Raw genomic sequence first — 21,201 nt, forward strand, 5'->3', positions numbered from 1 at the left:
CTTGCTATTTAAATCTAGCTTGTTTGATGTTGTTTGACACTGTTAGTGACACTTTTGTCTGACCAATCAGTGATCTGTTTTTTTTTTATTTTCCACTTGAAACCACGACAGAGATGATACCATTTAGGGTGAGCCGAAGCGAGCCGTACCGTACCTCACCATGCAGTATAAAAGCACCACCACAAGTGAGCCGTACCGAGCAGAGTCGAGCCGTACCATACCATGCAGTGAAAAAGCGCCAATGAATTTGGCGAGTAGCATTTGCTACATTTCACTCCCCCGTACATGGGTATATGAGATGGTGGCATGCATCCACTCATTCGATTTTTGCTATAGCGCTGGATATCAACAAAATGTGCATTCAGATGTGTTTCACCAGTGTGTGTGTGTACAGATAAGTACAGCAAATCCCCCTGTGAACACAGTCTGGTGCTCAGGCACCTCAGCCATCTGGGGCTTTGGGTCAACTGGGAGAAGCTCTCCCCTGTGCAGAGCATCTCTTTTCTCGGTATGGAGTTAGACTCAGTCAATATGAACGAATGTGCATGCCTGAATATGTTCAGGGGGTAGACAGCGGTCCCATTGAAACAGGAAGTTTCAGAGGCTCCTGGGGAATATGACATCCACAGGCGTATGAACTCCACCACATGAGGCCACTATATAACCTCTTCAGCACTGGCTTCAGTGTTTGGTCAGGAAGGCAAAGGGGCAGGTCTTCATGGTTGTGCCTTAGTAGCCCACCCAGACCTGGTTATCTGACCTTATGCTGCTCATGACATCCCTCCCTGCTGGATTCCCCTGAGGAAGGACCTTCTTTCTCAGGGATGAGGTACAACCTGCAGAGGACTTAAGTGGCTTACCCCTGACGATGGACAGTAGGTCACTGGGAAAGCACAACCTGATCATCAGGTTCCTGAGAGGTGTTAGGAGGCTTGATCCTCCCAGGCCATGCCTTATCCCATCCTGGGATCTCTCTGGAGTACTTTCGGGTCTGCAGAGAGCTCATTTTGAGCCGCTAGAGTAAGTCAAGCTTAAGATCTTGTCTCTAAAGACAGCTCTCTTTAGAGACAAGATCACTTCCAATCTTTCAGTCAGCAAGTTGTGCCTTGGATATGTGCCCAAAGTTCCCACCACTCCCTTCTGGGACCAGGTGATGAACTTGCAAGCAATCTCAATTGGCCCACTGGATAGTGGATGCCATCACCTTGGCATACCAATCCCAAGGTGTGCTGTGTCCCCTCGGAGTGAGGGCTTACTCCACTAAGCAGACATTTGCAGAGCTGCAGGCTGGGTAAGACCTAACACCTTTAAGAGATCTCTACAAACTGGTTGAGACAGTTTCTTTCCATGTGTTGAGTACAAACAGGTAAATGGCAGGAAGATTCACTCTGTCTCTCTTGCAGCACCATTCCCCTCTACGGAGAGGATGCGAGCATCTTCTATGTTCTCGATGAGAGCCCCCTAGTTGGTGAGCCATGGATTGAGTATCCTCCAGGCATCTTTCGCCAGTCAGTCGCGGTGGAGGTGCCCAATACTTGAGATGGATGCATGGTCAGTCAGCCCCTGTACTGGGCTTGATGCCCTCCCTGGTACGGTTTTCCTCCATAAATATGTGTCTTTCCCTAGAAAGATTTGCTCTGGCCCATCTCTACATCTGTAGTAGTTCCAAGCCTTTCCAAGTAGGACCTACCCCATTCTGTAGCACTGCCCAACTTGTAACCCCATATGTGTATTTCCATGTTCCTCCCTATGGGTAGGATGTTCTTTTTCTGTATTTTTTTTCCCTGTAAATGTCTATCAAGAATATTCACAACCTGTCTCGTTGCTTAGTGTGCTTCCACAGGGGTCTATTCTCGTCCTGATTGTGTTTTTTATTTGTATGTTACCACTTGAGTAATTTTTTTCTAAGCATGGAATCTCTTTTCATTTCTATGCAGATGATATGCAAGTCTATCTTCCTTTGCAAAAGAATAGTGAGAAGCAAATATAGTCTTTTTGGACTGTATACATGAAATTAAATTACATGTCTTTAATATTTTTTGTTCCCAAAAAAATTCAGCTGATCTGGGCAGTCTAGCCCCCTTTTGAAAGCCATAGTGTGAAATCTAGAATTTCTTTTCGGCAGTGATTTCAAGTTTGAGAAACAGATTTACTCTGTGGTTAAGTCTTGTTTTTATCACTTGAGATTAATAGTGAAGGTGAGACAATTTTAGTCCATGCCTGATCTGAAAAAGTCATTAATGTTTTTTTTTTTTTTTTTTTTTTTTTTTTTTTTACAATGGCTACTGATTCATTGATTTTGTTTATAAATCGTTGGAAGTGGTGGAATTGATTGAGAAACATGAGCCAAAGTGTTTTTTGACCAGCTGGCCTTAGTAATTCCAAGAACTAAATAGAGAAGTGGATATATTTTTTGTTGCTTTTGCACTATGTTCCGTTGTACTATTGTGAAATGAGAATTTTTCTTGTGTTACATTTTGGGGGTGGGCGCTTATAAGCTCTTTTGATTCGGCCCACTCCTTTTGAGCAGAATGGTTATTGTCAAAATAAATAAATAAATAAATGACATGAAATAAAATGAAACCTTATTGTTAGTATGTTGAGCAGTTAAAGAATGAGACCGATTTAATTTCATCTACACAATCTATATCTCTGTATATTTTCCATTTATAAGTAACAATTTAAAAGGCAAATAAAGTAGTATTTATGTAGTTAAAATGACATCATGAGTCAAGTGTGTTGGTGTACTAAATAGAGCAACCAATAAAAGCTTTTCAGCCAATAGAAGTGTGGACCCATTTGTGCTTGTGCGCCCATTGTTTGCAAAACCATATTTCATACAACACATATAGAACATACTTTTTTAACAGGAAGTTCTTATTCAAATGTAGGACATAATAAAACAGACTGCAATTTCACATACAGGAAGTGTTTTGAATGTTTTAATGACTCCTACTGTATGGGGACACTCAATTTTCAGCGTAACACTTTAACTTGCAGAAAGAGTCACTGAACAGTCTTCGCCACAGCACATAATCTGTGGATCACGCACACAAAGACAAGTGGAGTGCACAAACACTGAAAAGTTCCTGAAACTACCATTTAGATGAAGGTTTAAAAAAGAACTGCAGCATGTGCGCGCCGCATACGACGACATCGAGATGTACAGTTCCACTGCTCAGATCAGATATCTGTCATTTTTCTTTGTGCCAGGGAAAAGGAATTCACCTGTTGGAAATAATAACAGGTGTTAAAACTGTAGTAAAGCCTGCAGGAGAAAAAGAATAATGATTCATGTTGTTAAGAAAATTACTCTGGTGAATCAGAAGAAAAAAGACTCCAGGGAGGATTTTTACTATTCACTTTTCGACAGATTAAATGGCAGATTTGCTGTTTGTCATAATAGACAATATACTAGACTTGAAAAAAAGATGTGATATTCACTAACTACTGTACTTAATCAGCTTGTGCTTTGGCAAAACATCCAATGCACGTGGCGTTTACACAGATAGAATTCAAAGTCAAAAGTTGATATCATTATGCTTGTAAGGAAATGAAATGAAATGAAATGCAGTGAGCCACAGAGCATAACATTTAAAGGAATCATCTAAAAAAAAATATAAATATATGAAGAGTTCAGATGCAAAAGCCTCTAAATGCCATTTGAAATTTTCATCTTTAATGATGATTTTTATCAAACTTGTATATTTAAGTTCAGTAATTTCACTTAAATAACAATTAATAGGTAATTATCATTGCCATTTAAGTGAAATTACTGAACTTAAATATACAAGTTTGATAAAAATCATCATTAAAGAAGAAAATTTCAAATGGCATTTAGAGGCTTTTGCATCTGAACTCTTCATATAGCATTCTGTTCAAATAGGACAGTAGATCAGGACAAAATATATAGATATAAACGCATACATTTCATGCATTTCTCGGCTTTAAAAGTTAACTGTGATTTTCAACAGGTGTGACCAACATAAGCTGTGAGCAGAGCAGCAATTTTACAGAATTTGCCAGAAAGTTCAGGTAAACTTTGCAATTTACAATTAACAGTTAGTGACTCACTTTAAATGTAATTGTGTGAGCGAAATCCCAAAGAGTATGTGCCCTTTTAGCCAATCTAAAATAGCTTTTCATAATGCGGCGCTAAATGGATAAATACCCAGTGCATCATATCCAAAGAGAATTTAGTCTGCTTTCCAAACAGCAACCCCTTTGTTCTATTGTGTGTGTGTGTGTGTGTGTGTGTGAGAGAGAGAGAGATTAGGCCTCTGCCACATACCCCTTGTGCTACAAGTGAAATATGAATTAAATTATCTGCAAAAGAGAGAGAAAGCATGAGAGTAATAACAACACATTTGTAGCATCATTTCAGGGCACACGGAATAAGATTTGGTCTCCAGACTCACCCGGCCCCGGTGATGCACGGTTCCAGAATGGACACAGCTGAGGTCAGTGAGGTGAGAGGAGGGGGCCACTAATGCACACTTTGGATTTATTGTTTTAATTAAGTGCTACGGCATTTCATCATAAACTGTTTATGGACATAAGTCCACCGGTGCAAGCTATTGTGCGAGGGGAGGAAGTGGGGGAGGAAAACAGCTTGTTTTGTTCGAAAACCATTTGAGTCCTCTGTTCTCTGTAGCAGCTGTCAAAGTGTTTCATATCTTTGATACATTAAGTATGTTTTGACATGAATCATAGATGACTAACGCACTTATTGCCACAGGTCAGATGTGGCACTGCGCAGCCCCTCCCCCCTCAATCCTCCAACCACAAATCCTTTCGAATGACTCCAGGTTGTTGTGTTTATTTGTCTGACTCCTCTGTATGTTTGCCAGATGACATGCATGCTGGGGAGTAGATATTGACGGCAGCCTAAATGTGACAGTTGTGTTTGCTGGATGACGTGCGAGGAAATACAAGTTGTTCTTGTAGCTCCTGGCCAAATTCACCGTAGAGCTGTGATGGAGCAAAGAAATAACATTGATGTATGATTAAATGTTTTGAAATGGCGTGTAGGGGGGGTGCTGGGGTGTAAGAGATATATGGAGCTACACAATCTATCCGGACCGAGCTACAGTAAATAAACACACAGGTCATTCGCTGTGCATTATTCATTTAAATGGAGCGGCGGCATACGGGTTGCTATCAGGGCTTGAGCCTTCTTGTCTGAGTGTTGTGGGCAAATGTAACGCCCCGCCCCGGCACCGCAGCACTTGGTCAAATGGCACATCTGTCTTGTTCTTTGTGATTTCATTAGCTCTAATATCTGCACTTCCTATTACCCCAGCTGCCTCTCATTCAAAGGCACACAGGCTCGCTTCTCTAATGCAGAGTGACACACGATATACTTTCACTCACACATTACGCGTTAGCCCGAAGCAAGGCCGCCTGCTCCTTTGAAAATGTTGGAATTAGGTTATTTCTATTGAAGTATTAAAGCAATTCTTCAGTTTAAGCTATTATTTCATAACTTTTAACTCTCTATTCCTGTTTTTTTTTTCCCAGGCTGAGTGTGATTGAGAGGGAAACGGCGATTAGGGTTCCCATAACCTCCTTATTATCCTCTCTGTCCAAATGGAGCTCTGAGACGGATGTACTGTGTGAAGATGACATTACTATAACACAACAATCATTTCTCTAATATCTCAACAACACCAGTCCAAAGGCTAGATATTTTGTGATGTGGTGTTGTACTTTTCATAATGTAGTGAAGGTGATGCACAGTTGATTCTCATTGGTGTACTACACTATACAAATGAAGTACCATGCCATTATTTTTTGCACATGCAATAGCCTAATGGTAATACTATAATAATACCATGTTATTCTTTGAAGTGCATGGTATACCTTCTAAATCAATATCATAAAACCATATAATTCATTCAGTACAATGGTATGAGTTATGTCTATTGAAGGATATAGGTTACCTTGAGAAATCTATCCGTTAACATTTCCATTCATCTTGAAGGCATAGGGTTTTGTGTGGGACTGGGACCAAGTAATTATTATATTTAAAAAAAAACAAAACAATCATGATGTAAAAGTAAAATAAATTATTTTAAAGTAACAACAACCAAAAGAAAATAGTGTTTACCTAAATGTCGTGACCATTGTCCAACATCAATTTGAATGAGTAGTTATTGTGTAGTATAATTATTAAAGTAAGAATTAAGTTAAAGCAACACTTAGTAAGAATTTTTACCTTTTTTAAAATAATGTTTTCAAAATCGTTTCAGTGCTTCATCAAGTCGTGAGATGGTGAAATGTACTTATGCCACCGCTTTGCGGTCCTTTAAGCCTGGAACAGACCAAGCCGATGCCGACGAACTAGCGCTGATGAAAGCCGACTGTGTTGTCGCCTCTCGAGTAAAAAGCTGCACGTGAACACACCGAGAGAACTACAGCCGACTGTCAGCTAGAATGTACGTTCTGCGCCGGCGTGTAATGAATGTAACCAACTGTCGTGTAACCAACTGTCTATTACTGCAGATATATTGGTCTATATTTGTCATTTATTCGTTATACGACAGCAGTAAGGGACAATTCCGCTTCCAACCTGTAGGGTGACCGCAGAGCAAAAGTTGCTTGGTGTTGCTTTAAACTGTAAATGGGTATTTCAAATGATAATTTTAGGTCAAAGGGATTTGGCTGACAAAAACTCTGCCCAATCTGATGCCTTTACCATTGTTTTACCTCACTCACTACTAGCACTCAAATGCTGGGTTGGTTTAACACAATTTTGGGTCAAATATGGACAAACCCAAATGTGTGGTTAAAAATGTAATTTAAAAATTTAACCCAAAGGCTGGGTTTGTCCATATTTGACCCAAATTTGGGTTAAAACAACCCAGTATTTTTTAGAGTGAGTTTTGTCAATATAGTCCAACTAGTCCAACTATAGTTTAGTCCAACAACGTTTTGAGTATAGGCTACTTGACACAAATGCAATGTGTCATGTGACACTTGTCTGACTGAAAACTTCAGTTCAGTTCATCATTAGAGTTTTTAATCGCACAAACCAAATAACCCGTTTTTACAGTATATACACTCTAAAACAATGCTGGGATGTTTTAACTCAATTTTGGGTCAAATATGAACAAACTCAAACAATGGATTAAAAATGTAATTTAAAAATGTAACCCAATGGCTGGGTTTGTCCATATTTGACCAGAAAATTGGGTTAAAACAACCCAGCATTTTTTAGAGTGTAGAAATCTGTCATTACAGATAAATGGATTATTTTATATGACATCAATTTACCAAGTTACTGGATGCTACTTAACACAAACAAAATGATGTCAGAAAATTTTACAGACAGTATTTATTTATTTAATTTTAATGTCAAACAAACATTAAATGTTTATTCAGCTAAATCCCAATTTACTTACTCTCAAAATTTTTCTGAAAATGGCTTGCACACACAAAAGAAAAAAAGAAAGAAAAAAACGTCAGTACAGTAACATGAAATTTATACAACTGGAAAACAAGCAAACAAACAATATAAATGTCTGTCACATGATCCAAGTAAAAGATTTTTCAGTTTAACTATTTTTATTTGAATGATAAAATTGTTTTAAAAAGAGAATGCAGAATCCCTATTTCATATTTTGTGGGAAATTAGTATTTGTGCATAACCATTTAATGTCTTTTAAACCTACTTATTTTCTTTTATAAAGAATCCCTCAAATACTTGTGAATGAACAAGATTGTATTTATGTCATGCAATCTTATATTACCAACTATAAACATTAAGTCGATATTACTAGAAGTTCAGTCACCTAAAGAAAACGGCATGTACTGTACATATCTAGAGCATCATAAACTCAAAAATACATAGCAAAAATATTCAGCTAGTATAAACATTTCACTTGTATGGAAAATGTTTATTCTACCAAATAAATTCAGCATCTAAGAACATATTAATTAATATCATATTAATTAATAGAAGTACGGTTGGTGGGTATTTTATTATGTTTAGTTGTTCTAAGAAGTGCATCTACACATTTATAATACAGATGAAAGAGATAACTCTCATTATAGAGACTTTAAAACCTTTGCTTTTATTTACTAATCTGAATGTGAGAGAAATGCTTAAGATTTTTTTCAGTTTGTGAAATTATGTGTGAGTCTGTTATTTGTGTCCCCTGAGGAGAAAGTGAACCAAGCTCTGTCTCATGGTATCACTCACTCCATCCCAACTGACAAAAACATCGCATCACTCCACTGCTGTTCATGTCATGTTCAAAACTATTACAACAGTAGTGCCCATCTCCTCTTCTGTCACCCTGCCACCATCATCACATCTCCACACATCCACTCTTCTCACCGAGGGCTGCTCTCTCTGCCACTCACCATCACAGATTCTTCAGGATCCTTCAGATTCAAACGAAAGAAATAACATTCTTGTAGTCGAGAGGTCAATATAGTTTAAAAAGCAGAGTAGGAGTGATTTGAGCATTTCTGAATTTAAAAAAGCTCACTTTACTGACTGTAGCTGTAATTTTGAAAGTGTCCAGTGGGTGGCGATATAGGTCTACGAGTACATGATTTTTCTCTCTATCCAGCCATGACAAACCTAGATAGGGATTCATTTATCTCCCCTTTGGTCCAAACACAAGAACACCTCTGTATTTAGCTGTGCGTTACTTGCACAATAACATAGTATTTGTGTGCCACGAGAGGTCAAAAGAAGACAAAGCTATATTGTTTTCTCTTTTTTAGGGGTTCTCTTGTTTTCTGTTTTTCCCGTGGTAAATTGATGTGATCCATCTGACCATGTGACTCCTGGAGCATACTCCCCGTGTGACCACTGAGGGCTAGAATTGCATTGCGAGTCTTTAGGCAATAAGGGACAATGTATGTCTTCCATTTTGCCTAGAACAAACAAAACATCAAACCATACCCCCTCCCTTTCTCATTTTTTTTCTTCTCCCATACCTGCAGTCTAAAATATGTCCCAGTCAGGTGAAGAAATGTCGGTTTGCGTACTGGTCTTGGTTGAGAAAACATTTTCAGTTTGCCGCTGGTCCCTCTGACTCTATTATTCAGCCCCCTGTAAGATTTCCTCCTCTATAGCGGCTATAACAAGTTTGGATGGTCTCTACTTCGCTTTCACTCTCTGTCTCTTATAGGATATAGAATATGGTGACACACACACACTGTACATTCTAATAATAGTGAATTATACATAAATGTAAACAAGTAACCCTAACATTTTTGGGGTTCCAATCATTCATTTAATTTTAATTTTAATAAAATTGTCTAAATTAAACAGTTTATAAATATTAAACATGAAAGCATTATGCAATTATTTAAATCGATAGTGAATATTTTGTCATCATTTATTCAGCCTTAAGTTGTTCCAAACGGGTATGATTTTTTGCTTCATCTACTGAACACAAACAAGATATTTTGAAGAATGTCAGTAACAGTTGATGGGCCTCATTGACTTCCATATAGTATTTTGTTTCTCTATACTATTGAACGCAGTATGGCCATAATATCACCCTATACACAATATAGGGGTTCCCATCACTTTATGGATTTCATTTAAATGAATTTTGTTTTAATCTGAATAATAAAATAAACTGCCCATAAACATAGGTACTTTATCACTAGAAAATTATGAAATGACTTCCATAGTATTTTTTTTTTTTTTTGTCAGTCAGTGGGGCCCAGAATATATTGTTTTGTTATCAGTAGAAGAAACAAATTTATACAGGTTTGGAACAAAATTAGGGTGCGTAAATGATGACATAATTTTCATTTTTTTTTGGTGAACTATCCCTTTAAGACATTTCTCATAATATAGAACCTTTTTGACATAAATGCTGCTTTGAAATTGAGTCTGACCCTTATTGTCCCAAGAGTGTAAATTTATTTTATCTTTGATTTTCAGTCAAATGACCTCTAAGACAGAGACTGACATCATGTTCCATGGTAAAAAAAAAAAATATATATATATATATATATATATACAGTATATATATATATATATATATATATATATATATATATATATATATATGTATACATTATCAGCTTTTTATGTATTTATTTATGTATATATTTATTCATAGTTGCATAGCCATGTTACAGTTTGATTTGATTGTTCAGGCATAAACGCCATATATTTCTTTAGGTGGTAAAATTAATTACTTATTGATCTGAACTGTGTAGGACGAAATTAAATAAATAAAGGAATGAATGAAGGAATAAATAGCACTGAGTCTCTGCACAGGTGTCTGTAATAATGCTTGCATTCATGGCATTATGCTTAGCAATTTCTGTTCCTCAGCAGTCATTAATATGGAGCTTAAGGGAGTGTGTAGCCAGCGGGTTTGCTGGCTGACCCAAGCCTGGGTTCAACTGAAAGCGTGTTAGTGACAAATTGTAACCATATGCCATACAGCCACAGGGCTCTGGCCACAGTTGGCCTCTAACGACCAATCTTGGACTAGGTTTTGGTGTAGGGCCTCCTGTAATCTTAATCAATATGGGAGAAAAGCACTTAAACTGACCAGGGATCTGCTGACATGAACACAAAGTGCTCATTGGTTTTTTTTTAGACCCCCAAAGGTCTTGGGCTTTTAGTGGAGGGATGTTTAGCCTAAGACATTTTGAATGGTTCTGTATCCTCCGTATACAGTGTAAAAGCATTTTGAATCCACTTGAATTAACTGCCAGGTGTGACACAGCTGAATATAAATGAACTCAATTATGTCTCACTTTTACATGCAGGACTCACAAATAAGGACATTTGTAAAAAGCACAGCTTTTCTTATAATCAATGCTGGGACTCTGACCGGGACAATGTGCAGAAAGTTTTGCGTTAATTGAGCATTTCTTGTGAATCTCCTTATCATTAACACATCAAAACAAGTCTGGCAAGCTAATAAACATTTATTTGTAGCAAATTATGGCCTATAATGTATCAAGCTAACAACATGCAGCAACTAAGATTTATGCACAACATTCCTGACATTTATTACATTTACTTAAGCTATTCACAAAGCTGAGCACTTTTTTGTACAAACCTGATCTTTATAGATTACACTTTATGATAAAATATGTTACATTAACAACATTCCGTGTGTTTTTGTTTTTGTGATTTATGGTCTCTATAAAATGTGTTTATTAGACTGGTGGATGTAATTAAATGGTGGAGTTTTAAGTGCAATATTCACCTAATGTAACGAAATAATGTGCGAAGATATTGGCTTGTAAAACGGGAATTATGACACAAGTCAAGGTGTCAGTGTTTTCTCTGTGATAAATCTGTCGGTTAAATAGACGCCTGGTTGTCCAAAACGATGCGGCCTTTGCACTCCATAACAGATATCCACCCGTAAGATGCACTTTGTTGTTTATTATCAACATCAATAAGATTTGAAGATTTTAAAATGCTGTTTAAAAATGCTAATGTTCATATAGTCGCCTATATACACTGCATTTTTTGTTGTTGTAATTTTTTGTGTGTGTTATGCTCGCCAACTCTACATGTATTTAATCAAAAGAAATGTTTTTTTTTTTGATGAACATTTGAATCTTTTGTAACATCACAAATGTTTTTTTGCTGTCACCTTTGATAAAGTTAATGTGTCCTGACCTATACAGTCAAACATAATATGTTCTTTGCTCTCTTCGAGTGGATCTTGTACTTCTAGAGCCCTGCTGCTTTATTGACTTTAAGCAGGCACTGCTGTTTTGGGTAAGGAGCCCAGCATGTCTCAGGCCCACACAAACAGATGTTTACTCTGTAAAATCTCAAAGCCAATCCTGTGGGTTGTCAAGGCCAGATATATTTATGGACAAGGGCGGCACGCAATCTCGAAGCCTTTGTCCACAAGTGAAGAAAATATGGTTTCAGTTGGTGCTTTCTGGCACCTACTGAAAGTAATGATTGATTATAGGCAGAGAGAGCCCTCTGTACTAATTTCATCATTGCTGACAAAATAAATAAATAAAAGAAAAAAAGGCCACATAAAATGTTGTTTTCCAGTGTCTATCTTGTTGGGTTATTTTCTCTATTTCTTTATTTTGTGAGAGTGTCAGGGAAAATTAATGTAATTAACTCACCCTGAGGCAGAGTGTTGCACTTGAAGTTTGTCACCCTGAAATTCTGTTATCTGGGAATGAAGGAGAAAAACACAATCCCCCTCTCTGCTGTTATTTTTTCCCTCTCATATTGAATTTTTGCTCAGTGCTTGAATGTCTTGAAGAGACACCGATGTTGCTGTCAGAGCTTCTGCTCTCATTTGGGCTGGAGAAGGCGTTGCGTGCGTCAGCTAGGCTGAAATCAGCACTAATACGTCTTAATGAGTAACGCCAACTGTCGCTCATGATTTGCCGCAAATATTTTCAGTGCTACTTCGTCCTTTGCTTAACGTCTCTCTGGCGGAAGGAATCAAACAAACCATAAGTATCATCGCCACATGAACCAAAGTTATTTTGGGTGTCCAGCGGAGAGGAGATTCATCAGCCAACGCACTCTTGATGTTTGTCAAATGATCAGGAACTAGTCCTCCATTTAACATCATAAAGCACAGAGCTGTCCTGCATCAACCTCTGATGTGACACTAAAAGGCATCGAACATACCTGTGTTGTCTGTAAATATTTAAACTTCACAAAGCATATTTTACTTTGAAAATCCCAGGCGCACAACCATGACAATTGATCGCACAATGCACATAAATGCAAAACTGGAATTAAACTCAGCAGGGGCAGGATTGCACACATTTAATTCAGGCTTTTTCTATGTGTGTTGCTAGATAATGTCAGGAGGAAATTGCACATTTTGAGGCAGCTGGATCTTTGTGGTGTGCATGTAGCGGTGACCTTGTTTCTCTGCTTTTTGTGTTAAAGTCCATTAGCCAGAGTCACCACCACAAAACTGCCATTCACTGTAACCCTAAACCTTTAATGCACATGGAAAAGGAGTGCAACATGATTACATTAAGAGCTGGACCGGGCCCACATGACCTCTAACTGAACCAATGACCCCTCTGTCCAGGGTTTTCAGATGCTGTGATTACCTTAATTTGACATCACCTCTCTAAAATTACTAACATTATCAACAATACTAGCATCTCACTGAGCCCTACGGTAAAAAAAAAAAAAAGTGGCGACCAGCAATCGTTACCTTTAACAAGGGACAGTTCACCCACAAAATGAAAATCCTGACATCATTTACTCACCCTCATATCGTTCCAAACCTGTATGTCTTTCTTCTGTGGAACAGAAAAGAAGTTAACACTTTACAAATTAGGGAAATAACAATGGCATTGACCAATACATTTGTTGCAGTATTTATTTTTTTTTTTAATCTTTGCTAATGTTAGAGCTGTTCATTGTTATTTCATTTTAGCTCAGGTATCAGATACAACATTTGATTTTAGTAAATGTTGAAATGAACATAAACTAATCATTAACTATAATAATACATGCTTTGGAACATCTTAGTTCATATTAACCAATTTTTTTCATTATTGTCAAGTGTTATTGAAGACATTTTGTGAAATGTGAAAGCAATCATTTGTCTAAAAGAAAGTTTGGAAAAACATGAGGTTAAGTAAATGACAGATTTTCATTTTGGGTGAACTATCCCTTTAAGAAACTATTAACTGAATTCAGCTTGGTTAGTGTGATTTAACCTAATTCATTTGTTTCAGTAATGTTAGTAAAGATTTTTGATGTAAACACATAAAGTACATTTTTAGGTTCATATTATTTTTTTTCCATGCACATTTTCCCCCATGCACTTATGAATAATTACTGCATTCAATTTCATTACTTAGAATTTAATAAGAACGACATAATCATAAGGACAACGTTCTTTTCCTTTAAAAAAGATGAGCACTTCAGCATGATTTCATTGATCACTGTTAGTCTGACAAAGCGCCGATGAAAGCCGATACATCATAGACAGAGATGAATTCATGAAAGGCCTTAAAAGACTAAACCTCAGAGGCTTATTTGAGGCCAATCTTATTCTAACCTTTGACCCATGAGGCTGCATACCTGACCACACATCCTGACCCTCACTCCTTACCGCCACTGTGGTGTATATACCACTTCAACTCAGCCAGTCTCTAGCGGGCTTTAAAATAGCACTGTGTGTAATTACACTATAGCAAAGGCAATATGTAGGGCAGTGCCTAACTACAGGCTTTAAGTTTAATTAGCACTTAATTACCGACATTGCTTAACTGGTTATCCAGGAGGACTAGCAGGCATTAGCAGTGCAGAGATGAGACGATATGGAGAAAATATGGTGACGCAAGGCTGCGGTCCTTCCATTAATGCTGGAGCTCTGGAGAAACAGTACGATTGTCTGTGCAGCATTTTAATGAATTTGTTATGTGTGGGTGAGCCGTACAGATTTATAGAATAAAAGAAAAACATTTTGTGGAGACATAACTATGAGGCATTATTTTAAGGTGTTGGTCAGTGCCTAACACCAGCACATGAGAAGTGTGTGTGTGTGTGTGTGATGTAGAAAACTGGAGGCTGAATGATAGGGGTGTGTGGGTGTGAGCGGCAAAAGAAAGACAAAAGGGGCACAGGACTGAATGTCATCCTGAAAATAATATAAATTAATTGGCTGGAGAAAATCAGAGAGGAAAATCTGCCCTGCTAGTAATTAGGTTCCAGATTAGTAATGACTGGATTCGGGAAAAAGGCAGTTTCCCCATTTAATTTTTTATCTTTTTGGTGAGACTTAATTTGTCATGAAAAAAATATATATATTTAAAGGGCACCTAAACCTTGGTTTTAATTGGAGTGAGTGGACAGGCTACAAAGCATTGTTGGATTTGTACTAATGCTGCTTGTGTATATCAATTTTTCTGAGAATGAGAATTTTCGGTGCACTTAACTAAAAGTAATTTGTTTAATAGAACAAAAAACAAAACAAAAACAAACTTACAGACAATATATGGCTATCCGATTTATCACATGCGGAAAATAGAAAATGAATTTAGTTTTTAATTGCATTGCTTTATTTTTTTTTATTTTATGCATGGATGTATAATATGTATCCTGTTATGTAAATATGACAAATTTAAATATAGACCAGTTATGAAATGTATTCAAATATATATGTTGGGTTGATCTAAGAACACAGTGTTTAAATGTTGTGTCCAATTTCATTTTTCTCTCTGCATTATGTTTGTAGTGATGTTGACATGGGCTTTGTTTGTGTGTGTGTGTGTGTGTGCCCAAAGAGGGAACACTTTATAATAAAAGTAGGCCTATTTAACATGTATTTTAAATTAATTCAAATGAAATGAAAGGGTACTTCAGTGTACAGAAAGAGAATACACATAAAAAATATGACTTAACATACTTATGACGTAGACATTCTAAAATGTATTAGTTTAAATATTGATTAGTGTTTTGTGAGCTTAGAATTATAAGGTTCTATCTCCGTTTAGGGTAGGTCTGAGATATTGAGCATCAAAGTTTTTTACAGCCCAGCTGGCAAAATATAATAGCTGTTATGTAATATAATCCTCTATTATAGCTTTATCTATTAATCTTTTTTTTTTTTTTTTTTTTTTTTTTTTACAAAAATAACACCACACAGGCATTAATAAACACCTAATGGATCAGATTATGTCAAAAACTCAATTTCGACTAAAAGTGGAGAACCTTATAATTCTAAGCTCACGATTTGTCATTTAATTTTTTTTTATATATACACACACACACACACACACACACACACATAAGATTATGGGATTAAAAAAAAATCCCCCAAAAATAAATTCCAGTGCATTGTAAAATACTTTACGATAGGTTTATGCGTCGCTTTTGAGTCTACATCAGTGACAAATGACTTGATAACATTTAATGCTGACTTTAACCCTACAGAGGACTATTCTTGATCCAATGCCCAGCAACCGTATTGGCTAAAAAGAAGAATGTGTTTGTGAGTGCGGCCGGGTATAGTTCCGCTGAGTGCTGCTAATAATTATGTTTTTCAATGTCAATAAGAAAATTTTCTTCATGTTTCAAATGAAAAAAAGCCACAGTACCTCTTTCCAGTAAGTATCGCAAAGTACCAACAGATGGCGCTCTCTATCATCTCTCCATCTCTCTCTACAGCTTGAGAGCGTCTCACAGTCACAGCACACTGATGGTTGATTCGCAGAGGTCTTTGTTTCCAGTCTTTCCCTTCTCTCCCGTCGCCCGCCAAAATCACACCAGATCAACAGCACATTTGCGTGTCCACAAAGAAGTGACGACGCATTTTAGGACAAACGCCATTTTATGTGTTCAACTCACATTTGTATACAGGATTTTAAAACGTATCTGCGAATATCCACTGCTTTGACTTGATTAGTGTGTGTGTGTGTGCTCTAACTTTTTACATAGACACTCAAATTTCCTCTATCACACAATTGATCAAATTCCAACAAAGAATAACACATCTTCCATTTTTGTATTCAAATGAAAGACCTTTAAAACCATGTCAAAGCATTTGTCCCTGCTTAGAGGATTATTTGGACCAACTCTTTCCAGGTTTTTTTTTTGATGGCAGTTAGTCAAAACCTGTTAAAATCATCAGGAAATTCTCAATTTAACCAAAAGGAGGGGAAATAAGCATTTGTTGTGAAGAAATTTTCTCTTTTCTCGTTCTTTTTCTCCAGTCATTTAAACATTAGCATTTAGATGTGCTTAATTTGGCGTCCTTGCTCTAGTGAAAACAGAGACCTGTGAGGCAGGTGACACTTGCATAACTTTAATCAGCATCTTCATCAGAGGAAAAGGGGAGAGGGTGAGAGAAGAGTGAGAGAGGGGAAAATGGCTTCAGTGGTTTGAAAAACAGCTAGAAGAAAAGCTTCTGATGTAGCACTTGAAAGTAATGGTAAACATTTGACATCCTGCATCTTGGTTGTCAATAAAAGCCAAGCATGCCGTTTGATGTCTGCTGGCGGATCATAAATGGTAAAGTCACGGCGCACTCTCCATTGCCTTGTAATCCTCTGTTTGTCAATCATCTCATACTACACCTTCACCTCACCAAGAATGCATTGCCAGCTAATAGCACTTTGGTGTGGCAGGCACATGGCACACAGTGAGAAACTTTCTCTGATTAAGGCTTAGAGTTTATTTGCATCCTTGAAATGTCTTGGCAGCTAGTGGCTAACTGTAGTTTTCTCCCTCATGCTTTCAAATTGATGTGCTCATTTACTTGCTGTTGTCATATTTATAAATGTCATGATCGTGCTATAGGCTATTTTTTTTTTCTTTGAGTAAACTTGAGGAGTCATAAAGTTCTCTGAATTATCAGGTGAACTAAAAGCAGCATTTTCTTTAATTTACTGCGAAAGTGAAATGTTATTGCTCATAGGTTGTTTTCATAGCTCATTGGAGTTGTCGTCCTCAATATCATCTTCCTCTTAGATATTTCTCCTAAAAATAGACACAAATAAGACCATTGAAGACATGAGTAGCCTATATAGAGCTGTAAAACGAGCATGGGTATAACATACAATTTGGTCTTTAAAGAGTTTAGGAAATTTTAGTTCATAGTGAAATCTTTGGCTTTTATGCTTACAGACTGACGTTGTTGAGATCCTTTGTGAAATCGAATAGGCATTTTCTTATTGTTTGAGATTACTATAGATTACTACCTTTTTCTCAGAAGAAAAAAAATTCTCTATTCATCCTCCGTTATACTTGCCTGACTTCGTCATACTCGTTTTCTATTCAGAATGTGAGTCTGATACTGCTCCATAGGGCTTTGATTATGAGGCGTGTCTTAATCGAACCAGGAAAAAACAAACTCTGCACTCAATGGAATAGACCTACAACCAATCAGAGCAACGCAATAAGTGACGTATGTTGAGTGAATCATGGTTGTCAACAGAACTGAACCGCACACACTCTGGAAAAAGTATTTAAAAGAAAAAAAATGAGTGTTAACGATCTTTGCCGGTGTTGCAAAAACTTGTTTTAAAGGACAAGTTTGGTATTTTACAATTAAAGCCTTGTGAATTTCACGTCTTTGGTGAATTTCACTACTTTGTAAACTAAAGTTTTATCCGTTTTATAAAGGATTGTTCCAGTGCACCTATGCTACCATTGTGAAGGTGTGGGGGTGCTACCACAGAATCCGAAAATTCTCGGGACAGCAGCATTTATCTAAAAAAACAATCTTAACCATTCTATTTCATAAGAAACTATCTTAAAACAGGGCTTTAATTGTAAAATACCGAACTTGTTCTTTAACGAAATAGAAAATGTGAATGTATATAAGAACAAGTTCTCCGTTTAGGATTATATCTCGACAATAAAGGCAACAAATCTGCTCGCATTTGTCGGACTTGTCTCAACTTTATAACACGGTTGGACTTTACTGATTTTAATAAATGGAGAGACGACGAAAGAGACCAGGCTGAAGAAGCCTGTTTATTCGAGTCTTCAGAGAGAAGAGACCGCGAGCCAAAATTATGTTTTAATGATGTATTTAATGATGATTAAAATACAAAATGATGAGTAGCATCATCTAATAATTTATTTTAAAAAATACACCGCCTATAAGGGGTACAGTGAGTACCAGTATGCGTATGGTGTGCGAATAGTATAACAAAGTGTCACTATTGTTTGATACCCATTTCGGTGGCTTCTTTTACTTGGTCTTCCATGAGTGCGACCAAAGGAGCAACATGACATCATGACTTTTGCATAAAAATACACGCCACTTTCATGACAAATGGCATGCTATCTACGCCACGCACTCGTTTAAAGACATGTGGGGACAGGGCCTTCACCGCTATGGCACCCAGATTATGGAATGCCTTGCCTACCAGTATTAGGTTGGCTGAGAATGTGGACAGTTTTAGGGGACAAGTGAAGACTCACTTGTTCAGGTTAGCTTTTGGGTAATCTCTGTATTTTACATGTTGATGTTTTTATCTGTTTTATTTTATTTTCTATCAAATAATTTTTTGTATATTGTAAAGCGCCTTGTGACTAAGTCTGTGAAAGGTGCTGTATAAATAAATTTTACTTACTTTTACGCACTTCTACGCCGTTAAATGTTTGAGTGATTCCACGTACATGTACATGCCGTTAAATGTCCGAGCGAAATGAAGCAAAATGTATATCTAGATCTGGGGAGTGATATTTTTTTTTTTTCCTAGGATGGTAGGGGAAGACTCATAAATGCTATTAACCCCAGTGACGCGTAGGTTTAGGGACGGGGTTGGGGTAGGTCATATATTTAGTAATAACGTCAACGCCGTTCATAAACACGCTGAAAAGTGATTATGCGTGTTGAAAGCACGCCAAAAATGGAAATACGAATTGGCGTGTCATACATACGCCATTTTATGAGGTCAGTCTGAAAGGAGAAACCACAATGACAACTGTGTTTTCATTGCGTCACATCTTCTTATTGACCATCGGAGTCAGCTGATAAATTAAATCCTGTAGGAAGGACGGTAAACACATCTGGACAATCGACAAATGCCTCTATTGCAATATCTGTTTGTCTTTTAAATTGAATGCGCTGTCGAGTTCTTCTAAAACAGACCCGATAGCGGAATATATACATCTCAATTCTCCAGCTGCAGTCATCTTTGTTGTAAACCAGTTCAAACCAAGCACTCTTTCATGGCGTGATGATTAAGTAACTGCAGATCATCTGTCCATCATCGTATAAAGCCCACCCTGGCAATTATTGGCCCGACCATTTTTTTACTAATCACAATTACTCCTCAATGAATCGAGTCCAGACCACACTTCCCGACCAAAAAATGTTGTGGGTGGGGTTTGGGCTGGCATTCAGGCTACCATTATACCACATAAGATTATTTGTCATTTTTGTTGTTTATTTTTGTTATTTATTTATTTGGTTTAATTTATTTTAATTAAAATTGTTAATCACCGATTTGAGAGGCTCAAACCTTGGTGACTTTATTATATAGCGCAATCTCAAGAAAAATAAATGAATGTCATCAATATATTAAATGTCAATTATTGGCTGTTCATTGTCAACCAAATGGAAATTTAATGTAATAGAGTAGCAGCTTTAAAGGTGTAAATAATATCTAAATAACCTATCAAAAATGCATAATTGTATGGTTACTTTAAGTTAGAAGTTAGTTCTACATGCATCATTAAGATAGAGCCTCATCTGAAACAACTAATTTGTGGATGTGATACTATACGTTTGATATCTCGCTTGAGTGTCTCAGGGAACAGGGTTTCCATATTCACAGATGCAGGAGAGAACAGATAAGCTGAGTGCATCCCCCACATTAATTGAGAATGATGGAGAAATGGGGAGAAGAATGAAGGGAGAAAGACAAGGAATGATAACCTGGACTTGCCTTCATGCATTCATTGAGAGAATTAGAGAGCGGGACAGAGAAGTGAAAGGAGCGTCAGGAATGTGGCGTCTCTGCTGAAATGCTGCCCATGTCGATAAGTCATTGACGGTGATTGACTGCCTTGTTTAAATTGCTTCTTTTCTACTGCTGGTGCAAATATATCTTCCTAATTCTTTTAGTAAAACACATAAGCAAACAATCATTTTGCCTTCTTCAAGCTAGTTCTGCATGATGTGATCAATAATATTACATTGGTCTGTCTGTCTGTCTGTCTGTCTGTCTATCTATCTATCTATCTATAGATATTTCAAATGTTATCAAATAAACAGCTGGCAGTAGTACATCACATTGAACAGCTCTACTCTGTTTTGGTAAATTATTGGAACCCAGAATAAACACGTCTCACACTCTCACCACCCAAAACACACAGTTTAACAAAAGTACAGGTCGACAGACCTGGACTTTTTGGCTGGTCCTGCACTTGATCCAGCGCCTCTGTATTGTCATTCAGTTTGTTTCTCCATTTTTGGGGGCTCTCATTCTCTTTCTATCTTCTGCTGATCAGGGAAGATTGATGTCTCTGTTTGTGTCCCCAGCTCTTTCTTTATAACGGCCTTATGAGTCAGCTGGCCAGCCGATAGTGGAGGCCCATTTGAGTTATGTCCCCAGATGGCTAAAGCAGTCAGAGCCAATGGGTTTTCACCCACCCTTAGCCTCCGCCAAAAACAAAGAAATCAAGACAAAAATGTGGAGAAAATGGGCACGAAATGAAATATTGGCAGCAAGATGGCCGCCAGGAATCTTTACAGAGTGTTGTTTTCTTTCATGGAAGTGAAGGTAGTG

The sequence above is a fragment of the Pimephales promelas genome, chromosome 1 (assembly GCF_988280905.1).
Source record: "Pimephales promelas chromosome 1, fPimPro1.hap1.1, whole genome shotgun sequence".
In the NCBI taxonomy this organism is placed as follows: domain Eukaryota; kingdom Metazoa; phylum Chordata; class Actinopteri; order Cypriniformes; family Leuciscidae; genus Pimephales; species Pimephales promelas.